Source organism: Rousettus aegyptiacus, unplaced genomic scaffold (assembly GCF_014176215.1).
Source record: "Rousettus aegyptiacus isolate mRouAeg1 unplaced genomic scaffold, mRouAeg1.p scaffold_m13_p_5, whole genome shotgun sequence".
In the NCBI taxonomy this organism is placed as follows: domain Eukaryota; kingdom Metazoa; phylum Chordata; class Mammalia; order Chiroptera; family Pteropodidae; genus Rousettus; species Rousettus aegyptiacus.
Genome location: NW_023416308.1, coordinates 37,222,641 through 37,236,186, shown reverse-complemented (window position 1 = coordinate 37,236,186; position 13,546 = coordinate 37,222,641). Strand labels below are relative to the sequence as shown.

The 13,546-nt window shown below is 41.7% G+C and overlaps 1 protein-coding gene across 21 annotated transcripts in view; it reads right to left on the bottom strand.

The window, feature by feature from the left end:
* The window catches only part of GRIK4 (glutamate ionotropic receptor kainate type subunit 4), a 444,032-nt gene that overhangs the window by 174,645 nt on the left and 255,841 nt on the right, over positions 1-13,546 (bottom strand). The gene's annotated exons all lie outside the window — the stretch shown is intronic.

Genomic DNA, 13,546 nt, shown 5'->3' with positions numbered 1-13,546 from the left:
GTGCATGAGGGTTCCCTTTTCTCCACATCCTTGCTAACACTTGTTGTTTGTTGATTTATTGGTGATATTCATTCTGACAGGCATGAGGTGATATATCATTGTGGTTTTAGTCAATTATATGGTAATAACTATATATGATGTCAGACAGGTACTAAACTTACTGGTCGATCACTTCATAAGGTATATGTCTAATCATTGTGTTGTACCCCTGACATTAACATAATATTGTATGTCAACTCTAATTGAAAAACACATTAAAAAAAATAAAATAAATTGGCAGAAATTGGCACAGCCATCCCACATGAGTCATGGGAAAGAGTCACTGGATCCATGGCACACAAGCGACTTGTTACTAGGTACACATTTACTCCATGGCCACAAACATGTTAGTGTTAAATGCTTCATGGACACAATCTCACTTAATCTCTATAACGCCTCTTTGAGATGAGTGTGTCATCTATGTCATCCTCACTTGGAGATGAGAAAACAGAGGTCAGGGAAGTCAAGCTACCTGCCCACATTCACAGGGCGGGTAAGGGGTAGAAGATAGAGGTGATTCCAGGTCATAGATTCTACACTCTTAAGCATTGCTCATCTTCCTTCTAATTGTCTTCCCAGGGATTTCCTGCTAAAAAGGGCATATTTTTTAAAAGGTAGGTGTGTCTTAGTCAGCTCCAGCTGCTACAACAAGATATTGCAAACTGGGGAGCTTATACAAAAGGCATTGATTTCTCACAGTTCTGGAGGCCAGGGAGTCCGAGATCAGAGTGCCAACATGTTTGGGTTCCAGTGAGGGCCTGCTTCTTAGTTTTCAGATGGCTGCCTTCTCAATGTGTCCTCACGTGGCAGAGATAGAGGGAGAACAATCTTTCTGGTCACATTTAAAAGGGCACTAATCCCATCATAGGAGCCCAACCCTCATGACCTCATCCAAACATAATCACCTCCCAAAGGCACCACCTCCTAATACTGTCACATCAGGGATTTGAGTTTCAACATGTGAATTTTAGGGAGATACAAACATTTAGCCTATAGCGTTAGGGCACATGAGCCTGTTAGGACACCACAAGGGAAGTCTCACCAAGGCAGATTAACTCCAAAACACCAAAAGGCTGGACCCTGGACCTCAGGACATCCCCACAACCCCCACAAGATTTTCAGACTGGGGGCAGATATCTTTCTCTTTGGGCCACATGACCTCACTATTAAATCTATTAAATATTTAATTAACCACCTGTAACTAAATAAATTAATAAATGAATCTCTCAAAAAATCCCCAAGTCCCCTGTGAATCTAGGAACTTGGGCTTCTAAGGTAGGAGAGGAGCAACTTTAGTAATGTTTCGATTAGGTTGTTCATGCTATAGCATCACACTGGACTTTGGCTCTATCCCATCAGTACACAAAGGGCACAAAGATACCTATACCACAAGAGGCAACACACATGTAATTGTCTGTTCCAGAGCCTATAAGTTCTGTCCATTTCCTTCTCTTTGCAGAGTATGTGTGCTGTGGACTGAATTATGTTCCCTAAATTCACATGTCAAAGCCCTCACCTTCAATGTGACTACATTTAGAGATAAGGCCTTTAAGAGGTTATTAAAGTTAAATGGGGTCATAATATTAGGGTCCTAATCTGATAGGATTAGCACCCTTCTAAGACACAACACCAGAGAATGCTCTCTCTCCCTTTTTCTCTCTCTACCACGTGAGGAAACAGCAAGAAGGTGGCTGTCAGCAGTTTAGGAAGTGGGCTCTCACCAGAAACCAATACTGCTGGCACCTTGCTCTTGGATTGCCAGTCTCCAAAATTGTGAGAAATAAATAGCTATTGTTGAATCCACCTAGTCTGTGGTATTTTGATATGGTAACCCGAGCTGACAAAGACAATGAGCTAATACAAACCCAGATGTGCAAGACACCAGCCAGCCATACAATCAACTCAGATGTCACCAGACACACTTTGAGACAGAGGCCCCATGACCCAGTGCAAAATAGGCCCCATGACCCAGTACATTAACGGGTGCATGAGTTCCCTTCAGTACTCCTTCCCTCCTTCACTCCTTGCAGGGTCCAAGGCAGGACTCTGCACTCAGAAGTATTTGGCAGGTATTCACCAACTCATTAAAGTCCACAGTTTGGCCTTTCCGTCCAACCCCCATGCCATTCTGGGCATCACTTTTCATTAGGGTTAGGCATTAGATGGTGATTAATTTCAGGCTGGGAACAGCCTCAACTGGGTGGTTGGTCGACATCAAACATATAGGGAACAGAAAAATCAGAATGAAAACAGGAACCTTGTTTCTGGGTCCATGGATACAAAAGACCAGGTGCAGGCTCAGGCTCTCTCAGTACACCAGAGGATCATGTCCCATACAGGTGTTATCTAACAGCACACTTGCTGTTCAGCAGTCCCCAGTGAAGAAATAGAGAGCAGTGTGCTCAGGACTGAATGTGCAGGCGATGCTCCTGGCCTATGCTGTGTCCCCCAGGCATGACTGTCCAGCTGGGCCAGGATTCTCAGAGTTCCCAGCCACTGTCTGATGAGGAACAGCATCATCTGGCACATCTACACCCCAAGGGACTATTCTGCCGAAGAGTGGACCAACAGCCATGGTGAGGCTATGAGGTCTGGGGCTGCAGGAAGGGCAGGGTTGAGATGGGGAAATACAATCAGAGACCAGGGTCTCCCAACCTCTCTAGCCTTGGGAAGTCCATGAGTAATGACTCTTCCATGTTTCCAAAATGATTCCTTCATGCCAGGGAGTTGTTAAGCCCTTGCATTTACCTTGGGACTTTCTCCCCATGAACCGAGAGCTTTACCGTCTGCCCAGTTTTCTGAGATCATAGGCTCATGCCAAGGGAAAGGCAGCCTCTTGACTCTGTGCTCACCTCCATCCCAAGTTCCTTTCTTTGTTTTTGTCTCATGCCTATGTTCACTCTGGAGAAATGCCTCCCCTGGGACTAGCAGGCCTCATTCTGTACATTGCGATGCTTCCTGGCTTACCGCTAATGAGTGTGGCCAGGACTACCCAGAGGAGGACATATGATCACTGATCAGCTCAAAGTCCTCAGGACTCCCTATTATCTAAAGGCTGGTCCTAGTGGAGTCTCTAGGATGGCATCAGGCTCTCCATGCGCCTTTATAGCCACAGCATTCTGAACCATCCCACAGTGACAGTGTCTCCATGTTAGCAACTGGGCTGGCCTTATGTTCCCTTCATGCTTCTTCTAACACTGTCCCTGTCTTTTGTCCTCCCTTCCCTCACCAGGCCTCTTTTCTTCCCCTCAGGCTCACCTCTTCAAGAAGCCCTCCCTGACACCCTTGTTGATGCTCTCTTTGGATTATTGAGAGGCCATACACTGCCTTGGAGGGGTACTTATCTTTTTGTCTGTATATATGTTTCCTTAACAAGTTTGTACCTTAAAAGCCCAGAGTGATGCCTCCTCCCTTTGAAACTCTCCAGGTTCACCATTCCACATTAATGCCCTCTTCCTTTTTTTGTACCTTTCATCAGATACGAACCATTTTTTACATTTTTTATTATGCCTATTTGTCTATCTATCTTTCTGCCCCTAGACAAGCAGCTCCTTGAGGATGAGGGTCATTCCTATTTCATCTCTGTATCTGCACAATTCTGGACACACAGAGAATGCTTAATGAATGGTTACTGAGTGAATGAATAATGGGAGGACACTTGTCTTTTCATGCGCTTCATCGAGCAGCAGTTACTGTGCTTGCTGGTGGTGCAGTACACATAAGATGATGTGTAGACTGAGGGCAGCCACTACACAGTGGGACCCACAGGTAGGAGGACTCATGCAGAGGCCTCCAGGGTACCTAGGGGCTGGCAGTAATTCCTGCTGTCTGCTCACCTATGTAACCTGGAACAGGGCTTGCCATCTCTCCACAAATTCTCAACAACCTTTGAGTAACCCCTCAACTTGGAAAATCAGCTTCCTTAATTCCTTAGATCATCCAGAGTCTCACTGTTGAAGATTTCCAAGCACTTTCATAACTGTTACCTCTTTAAGTAGGAGAATAAAAGGTGGAATCTATAATACTACCTATAGCTATTTGGCTCAGCTGATTAGAGCCCTGTGCTAATAAAAAGAGATGGTTTGAGCCTCCAGGGAACCAGTCAGCTTTACTCCCAGGCCAAGCTCCAGGCTGCTTACTTCTTGGGTCCCCAGATACAGTCCCATGGCCCTCACTCATTTATAACAAGTTTCTCCCACCCTGGCTCAGGCAATTGCTGGACCGCTCCAGCCCATGCTATTTTGCCTTCTTCAAATCCCCAAAGTGCCTATCGTCTGTGCCATTTGGTTAGCACTTAACCTTGTGTTTTGTAATTGATATAGGTAATGCATTCATTCATTCAAAAATTTCTTTATTCATTCATAAAATACTTATTAAATGCCTATCTTAGGCAAGGTAATATATACATAAAGAAGGATAAAATGTATCTTTGCTTTCATAGTGTCCAGAAGAAGATATAGCCATAAAAGCAATTAGCCACAATGCAATATCGTAACTGATATGACAAAATCATACTATGCTCTAGCCAAAAGTCACTCAGGTGATCATTGTGATGAGAAATCACAGACAACTAAGACTGGGTCCTTGGCTCCCAAAGACATCTGTGGGGATTGGGGTTAGGGGTGAAGAGACAGACCTTTACTGTACAATGAAGTAAAGTCATTCAATAAAGAGAATTGCAAATTTCCAAGGAAGCATAGATAAAGGAAAACCAAACCTTTGTGGGTGATGGAGGGAAGTTCTAGGGAAGTCCTTATGTATTTATCTCACACACATGGGGCGAGAATCTGCTGCCTCCAGGTATTGTACCAGGCTTCACCGAAGGGGCATCCTTGAATTTGGCATGTGAGTTTCCCAAGGGAGGCAGGGAAATGAAGTGTGTTCCAGCGTAAGGAGCTACCTAAAGCATGAAGAAGCCTGTGGCAACTGGTAAAGCTGGCTTGAGGGACCTGAGTGCCTGGCGGGGGGTGGGGGAAGCTGAATGGGAAAACAGGAGCTGAGCATGAACAACCTTGTGTGTTGTGTTAGGAAATTTTGGTGGTACCCTGTAGGTACTGAGGAACAATAGGAGGACTTTCAACAGACGATGACATCATAAGATTTGCATTTTAGTGCCACCACTCTCATAAGACTGTAGACAGGCTGAAGAAAGAGTTGAAATATGAGCTAGGAAGACAAGTTTGGGTCTAATTTTAATAGTCTGAGAAAGAGATGAAGCAGGTATTGAGGAGCAGGGTGATGAGGATCACAGAGAGGGGGTAGATTCAAGTGAGATTCATAAGGTAGAATCAAAGGAGGTGGCCAGGTTTGGAGGGGTGAAAGGAGGTGTGAAGGTCTCCCGGCTTTACTTACTATTTAGGTAGTGATATAACTGAATAGGATAAAGAATATGGGAAGATAAAGGTTGTCTTTCTTGTTTTGTTTTGTTTTTGTCTTTTGGTTTTGTAGAAGAGTAGAGACAATAAGTTTGGGGTAGTATTCATTAAGTTTGGGGCACTCTTTTCAGCAGCAGATAGTTACTGGCCTAGCTCCCCAGAGAACCATTTAGGCAGGAGATGCAGACCTGGGAGACCTCATATTTAGGGTGGCAATGACAACTGGGACCTGGCACAGGGTGGAGAGTAGGAGAGAAGAGGAACAGGGCTATGACCTGGGGACTTAACATCTGGGGAGAGTGTGAAGGAAAAGCCAATGCAAGAGACTGAGATGTGATGGTTAGGCCAACTGATGAAAGGAGGATGGAGATCAAAGAAAATATGAACTGAGAATTTTCCATGAGATTTGGCAATTAGTTGGTCACTGGGGACACTAGCAAAAGTCTTTCCCGTGGAGAGGTAGGGACAGTATTTAGACAGCAGCAGGTTGAAAAATGACTGAGAAGTTAATTGAGTAAAATAGCTTGTCTTCAAGGGAAGGAGCATAATTTCGGCAACAGAAGAGAATTACATTGCCCAAGGAAGGGTTTTTAAATTCATATGAGAAGGTCTCAGAAGGATTTAGAGGGGAGAAAGAAGTTGATAGTGTTAGAAGGAAGAAAGTTCTGCAAAAGGGCTTATAAAGAAAGACCCTGGAACACAGGTTACAGGTTCACCTGGGCTGGAAGAAGGGATAGCAAAAGAAGAGAGAAGGAGGTATGGCAAAGACTGATCATTGTCTCCTGGGTGCTTTCTCTTTCTTCCTCTGGATAATAGAACGCCCCAAGTGCTACCTAGATGCATGGTTTTCGAACTACAGATAACACTTTCCAGCTTCCTCTGCAGCTGGAGGAAGCCACAAGCTCAATTTGAGCCAGTGAGTATGAGTACAAGTGACTGGAACATCTAAGCCATCTTTTTACCCTGGACAATCCTTCCCTTTTATTGTTGGATGGAAAAAGTGACAAGAATATATGAAAACTACATATTGATGATGGAAACACTGCTTCCCAACCTGAACCTCCACTAGCTTTAGACCACGACCTACCTCCAGACTTATGTGGGAGAGGAATGTACTTCTCTATCTTTGAGCTACTGAATTGTCAGTGTTCCTTGTTATTATAACTTAGTCTATGTTCCAATTCCGTGCTGACCAGTAGAAATATAATGTAAGCCACATCTGTAATTTAAAATTTTCTAGTAACCACATTTAAAAAGTAAAAAGAAACAGTTGAAATTATGTAAGTTTTAATAACACTTTTTATTCAACCAAAATTTCCAAATATTATTATTTCAATATCTAATCAATATAAAAATCACAGAGAAATTTTTATTCTTGTTTTCATACTAAAACCTCAAAATCTAGTATGCACTTTATACTTACAGTACATCTCAACTCGGACCAGCCACATATAAAATGTTCAGTAGCTAATGGTTACTATATTACACAGAGTAAGTCTAAATAATAGTAATAGAAACATCTGTAAATAAATATTTGGGGTGGGTGAAGTTGAGAGAGACTGAGATTAATAGCTTCTATTTCCTCTGAGAAGAAGCAAGATAGTCACCTTCAGAGGGCAAGGATGACAAAGATGCAGTAGGCTGCTTCAGATGAAAGCTTAGAATAGAGGAGCTCCGATATATAACGGTATTTCTGTTTGGACCCAGTTTAAATGAAGAGATGTTGGTGTGTTTCTGTAAGCAGCTTCAGGGCACAGACAAAAGCAAGGCAGGGAGATGTCAGAACTATCAAGAGTAGGAGTCAAGTGTGTAGGCAGGATAAGGGAACAAAGCAATTGAAGGCACTAACGGGAATGTGGTGGTGGTGATGGGCCATGCTCTTTCAATCAGATGGGGAAGGAAGTGAAACCCAGAAAAGGTTGTCTATTTTGTTAGAACTAGAGGGGACAAGAAGGTATGGAATACTTGGAATATGTGAATATGTAAGTATGTGGAAGAGCATTGGCAGTGGGAACAAGATGGGAAAAAGTAGGACAGGAGGTTATTTTTAGACTGTGGAATTTTGGAATTTTGGGTTTTAGAGGCAGAATAAGATCAAGGGTTGACATACTTTAGAGTGTGGTTTAGACAGTGACATAGGGAGGGACAATGTCACTGAAGGAGAGGAAGTTAAAGATCCCCAAGGATGGGTTCATGGGAACTGAGAATAATCAGGGCAAGAGTAATGACAGATATGAGAGGAAAGCTGTGAGCCAGGAATCAAAGCCCTATATGAGAATGGCAGGCATATGGTAAGCAAAAACTTGTTAGGTGAACAATGGAGTGTAAGGGTGTTTGTAAGTGGCACTGAGAGGTGGTAAACACAGCTGCAACTCTTTTGAATGAACAGTGCCTTTGGAGATGTGCAGATAGGAAGTGCTCCACCTGAAGGATCTGGGTTCTGGCAAGTGGAAGGGGCTGTATGGGATTGGTTTGACCTGCCAGAAAAATGGGAGTTCTGTGTTAAACTGAAAGGGGCCTGGAGTAAGATCAGGAGTGGGAGTATGAACTGGGGAGAAAGCACAGAGCAAAGAAGGGAAGCGATCCAAGAAGGATGGGTGATGGGATCTGTACATGAGAGTGTTGGAGAATACTATTTCCTGGTACCATTTGGCTACTTTTTGAACTGTGAACACCTTGAGTGCACGAGCTCTGTCTCATCTTTTCTGAAATCCTCCTTGCAACTCAGCAGAGATCCAGACAAATGTTAGGTACAGGTGCCTTCCAAACTTATTAAAAGACTTGATCTTGATATGCATTAATTGTTGAACTTTCACAGACGATTCACTATTTGGTCCATCCTTTAATTCTTCATACCTCTACAGTTAACAAAGGACATGACCCCTTGAGAAAAATATGAATAAAGTTCTGGCATAACCAACAATTACATCTGCAGTTAGTACCTTTTTATACAGCTGGTCTGTAAGGTCTCTGTGTACTCAGCTGATATTCCCAGTTAACCCAAAGCTATTTCTTTATCTGGCTCTTGCCACTTACCTCTAGGTTTTCTTTGGGAAAGGACAGTCCCCATGTGTTCTCATGGTTGTAGAGGGAGCCACCAGCTATGTCTGTGACAGTTCCCCTGGCTATCTCTGGCTGGATCAGATGCACACCTGTAGCTGGGCAGTGCTCAACATATCCACACTCAAGCCCACTGTGCCTACAGTGAGGCAGGGGAGAAATAGTGGGCTGGAGTTGCTGTTTGTCTTTTCTAATGGCTGCTGTGACAGCCTCTGGCTGAGTTATGAAACAAAGTGGGCTGAAGGCTGCTGGGAGCCTTAATGGGTCAGCATGTACAAGGATTCTATGCAAGATCAGCTTAACTACAGAAAAATCAGTCCAGATCAGCTTCACTGTGTAGGGGAATTCATTCTGATGAGTAGTTACCATGCATGTATGTGGCACCAGGAATAAGTGGTATAAACACAGCTGAGAATCTAAGACATAGAGACATGAAGCAGTGCTGGCCCCAGCTCTCAAAGACTCATGGACTTGTTGGGGAGATGGTGATGGGGGTGGGGAGTGAGAGTAGAGAGTACAGTGCAGGGCAGGGCAGGGCAGACTCTGAAACATGAGCTTGGTTGGGCAGCTGGCAGGTGCCATCCCAGAATCCACCACCCAGAGTCACCAACAACTCCATGTTGTCTGCAGACCTGCCTATCAATCTCCATAAAGTTATGTCACCATTGCTTCATGTTCTTTCCATGACTCTAGGAAGGAAGACCCTAAGCCATAATAACGTTGAGGGGTTCTTATCTCTATATTTTATCCAAGGCTGTGAATAACTGAATGTCATGCCCACTAGAATTTATAATGCAGGGCATTGTCACCTTCAATCAGAAATGGTAATTACAATGGCAGCTAGAAGATTGACATGTTGGGTTGATGCTAATCTCCCAATACCCAAGAAAAGGCAAGTGAGAGATAATGACAGATTATAACTGCTTTGAGTTCTTTGAAAGACTATGGCTAGAAAAATACTAAATACCATTACTTTAATTGTTTTCACCTTAAAGTTATCTGTCTCTTTTTCTTGGAGATTAAAGACAAGTAATAGATCTTCCTATTCATCATCATCATTACTCTGGACAAGAATCTAAGCTGGGGCCTCACAATGGGAGAAGAACAGAATATTCATATGGTCATTCATTTGAAAAATATTCAGTTAATCTGTCATTCTTTCTTGCTTTTCTTTTTCCTAAAGTGAAAAGGAAGAGATTCATATCAACAAAATGTGTCAAACATCTAGCTAACATTGTAATTACTGTTTCTGATTGGGATGACAATAACTGTCCTATATGCTGGGGAGTCAAGGAAAGTCCTCATGGAGATTACATCTAAAATATAGATGTCCCCCTACCGACTCAGTCTCCCTGAGGCAGGCACTTCTTTGCCATGCTGCATTTCTCATACTTAGTACAGATCTCAAATATTCTCTGTGGCACTTCAGCAAAACAAACACCTACCAAATCTGTTTTCCCTCAAAAACCCACGTGCCACATTTTTCCTTGAGATTAAGTTGATTATTAGCTAATGACCATGGGCACTTCGGGGTGTAGGAGAGTGAGGGGGAGTTAGGGTGATCCCTTTAGGAGGAGCAATAACTCTTCCACCTAGAGTCCTGAAGAGCAGCCTAAGACGGAAAGGGAGCACACTGAGAGGAGGGGCATTTACCTATGTTTTACATCAGAACCCAGCAGACCAGATCTTGGTCTAGCTTTTCTGGGCCACCTACACTGATTGGCTGAATTTCCTAAAGAGCTGTTGTTGGCTGGAAGAGATGCTTAGTGGCTGTTGTCAGAATATGTAAAACATATAGAGAGACAAGGGAAAAGAAATAGCACTAACTTCCCATTCAGACGTTATATGCCAGAGAAGTAAACAGTGAGTAAATTTAACTTAGTATAGACCATGCAATTACTGACTTTAAAAATTAAGGACTAAACCATAAACCCACTAAACTTCACATCTTCATAATGAGTAATTAAATGAGAGAGAGGGAAAAGAGAGGGAGTGTGGAGAAAAATGGAAAAAGAAAAAGGCAGGAGGAGAGAGGAAGGATAATGAGAAGACAAAGGAAAGAAGAAGGGAGAGAAGAAAGAAAAGGGGGGAAGGGGGAGGAAATAGAAATACAGGACTGGGAAGACAACTCACTGGACAGATTCCAAATAAAAACAGAAGAAAGAGAAAACAGAGCATGACACACAATGTTCCCAGAGAAATTTCTTGTTCTTGGGGTCTTCTGATTCTGTTGCCCAAAAGATTTAAAGTCACAACTGTAGGCATAGATGAGAACACAATTTCACCCTTCTGAATAGAAAATATTCACTCATTTTTTCCCCTCTCCCTTCCCATAACTACCACCCCCGTTTAGATCAGGGTTTCTCAACCTCAGTACTACTGACATTTGGTGCCAGATAATCCTTTGCTGTGGGGTGTTAGCCCTGTGTGTTGTAGTAAGATTAGCAGTATCTGTAGCCTCTATCACTAGATTCCACTAGAATCTTTCCCAGTTGTGACAGCCTCAAATGTCTCCAGATATTGCCAAATGTCCCCAGAATAGGGAGGAGACAAACTACCCCCAGGTGAGAACCACTAGTTTAGATCATTATCACTTCAGAATTCAACTCTTGCCCCCAATAGTTCTCCTTCCTTTCCTATCTACCACATTCTTATACAAAACCATGAGAGGAATACCCCCCCCCCCCCCATGCCCCACCACCACTTCAAGGATGTACTTCACTATTCAGAAACATTTTAAAGCGTCCCAGTGTCTGTTGAATAAAAATAATAATAATATTGGATATCTGTCATGTGCCAGGTTTTGTTCTAAGCATTAGCAATAGATTAGTGAATAGGACCAAAACCCAGATTCAAGGTTCTTATGCTCTAGTTGGGGAAGGCAGACAATGAATGTGTAAAAAACAAAATACAGAATAATTTCAGACAGCAAGAAAGGCTGTAAAAACAACAGGGTAGTTTGAGAATGATGGAGTATGGTCAGGGCAGCTATATCTCTAAAGAGGCATCATATGAACTGAGACCTAAATAATGAGGAAAAAACTGATGGGTAGAAGGGAAGAACATTCCAAGCTGAAGGAACAAAACAAGAAAGAGCTTGGCTGGTGTTGGAGTTCAGTGGCTAGAGTGTGGTGAATGAGAGGAAGAATGAAAGGAAGTAAGGTGAAGAGGGAAACAGGTGATCATATTGCTTCATGGGCCATCATGAGAAGTGTCATTTTATTCCAGTTGCAATAGGCAGTCATTGGGGGCTTAAAAACAGAGCTCGAACTTTCTCATCTAATTCTAGGTTTAATAATCTAGCACTTAACACAACACAGCTTAATTTGCTTCTACTCTTGAACTTCTACAAATCTGAGCTTATATCACCATTTCCTGGTGGGTGTCAAGGTAAAGACTACCAGGTATCACTCCTAGAGTTTCTAATTCAGTATAGGTCTGGGGTGGCATCCAAGAATTTTCATTTCTAACAAGTTATCAGGAGTTGCTGATGATGTTATCCAGGGATCAAACTTTGAGTAGTATTTTCTCTGAACAACCTTGACTGCTTTCTGAAATACATCTTTGATCATGCCATTTCCATGTGGAGACTACCTCTTCCCTGAAATCTCTGTTTTGATGTCCCAGTCATTCTTCAAAGGCCTGACTCAAAAACCAACTCTCAAACATACCTTCAGTGATCACTCTAGGCAAATGGACCAGTGCCCCCTGCCCAACCATCATACAGATACAATTTATAAGTGACCTGTATTGCACAGACTTTGTGAGATCCTGTTTCCTTCCAAACCATGACTTCTTCCAGGGACAGAACCTATTTTAATAAATCTGTTTTATATCCCTCTCTATTTTCTGTTTTCAATGAAATGAACTATATTATATCAATTGCTTGTATAAATGACTAATATTTTGTCTTCTTTTCACCTCATACTCATTAGGATGGCTATTATCAAAAACAAACAAAGACCCAGAAAACAAATGTTGGCGAGGATGTGGAGAAGCTGAAACCTTTGTTCACTGCTGGAGAGAATATAAAATAGTGCAGCTACAATAGAAAACAGTATTTCAGTTTCTCGAAAAATTAAAAGTACAATTACCATATGACCTAGCAACTCCAATTTGGGGCATATATTCAAAAGAATTGAAAATGATCTCAAAGAGATATCTGTACACCCATGTTCATAGCATCATTATTCACAACAGTGTGGAAGCAACCCAAGTGTCCATCAAAAGATGAATGGTTAAACAAAATGTGGCACATCTATACAATGAAATATTATTCAGCCTTAAAAATGAGTGAAGTTCTGACACATGATACAACATGAATGAACCTAAAAGACCTTATTCTAAATGAAAACAGCCAGACACAAAAAGATAAATTTTGTATGATTCTACATATATGAGATGCTTAGTGCATTCAACCTCATAAAGACAGAAAGTAGAAAAGTGGTTGCCAGGGGCTGAAACATGTGGGGGAAGGGGAATGGAAAATTATTGTTTAATGGATATAAAGTTTCAGTTTTGCAAGATAAAGAGTTCTGGAGATGAATAGAGGTAGTGATTGAAAAACTATATATATATATATATATATATATATATATATATATATATATATATATATATATATATAAAATACCACAAAATTGTACACTTAAGAGTGATTAAAATGGTGAATTTTATGTTATGTCTATTTTACAACAATTAAAAATAACTTCAAAAATACAAAAAATATGTGTTTTCTTTTATAGCTTACAAAGCATTTTCACATATCCTATCTCATTCGTATCTTATAATAATCTAGAAGATAACAATAGAATATAATTTCCATTTTATAAATGAGTATTCAGAAGCCCAGACAGATTAAATCAATTTAAGTACATATAGCTAATATATTGAGGAATTAAAACTAATAATCAGATCCTTTGCTCTACTACCAATACACTGTCCAGAATATCACAGTGCTTCAAGAATTTTCTGCATAGTAAATCACCTTTTATGTGTTAGGTGATATATAAACACCCATTGGCTAGTTGGGAGGAAGAAAAAATGGCTAGGAGGGAGGGAGAGAAAGAATT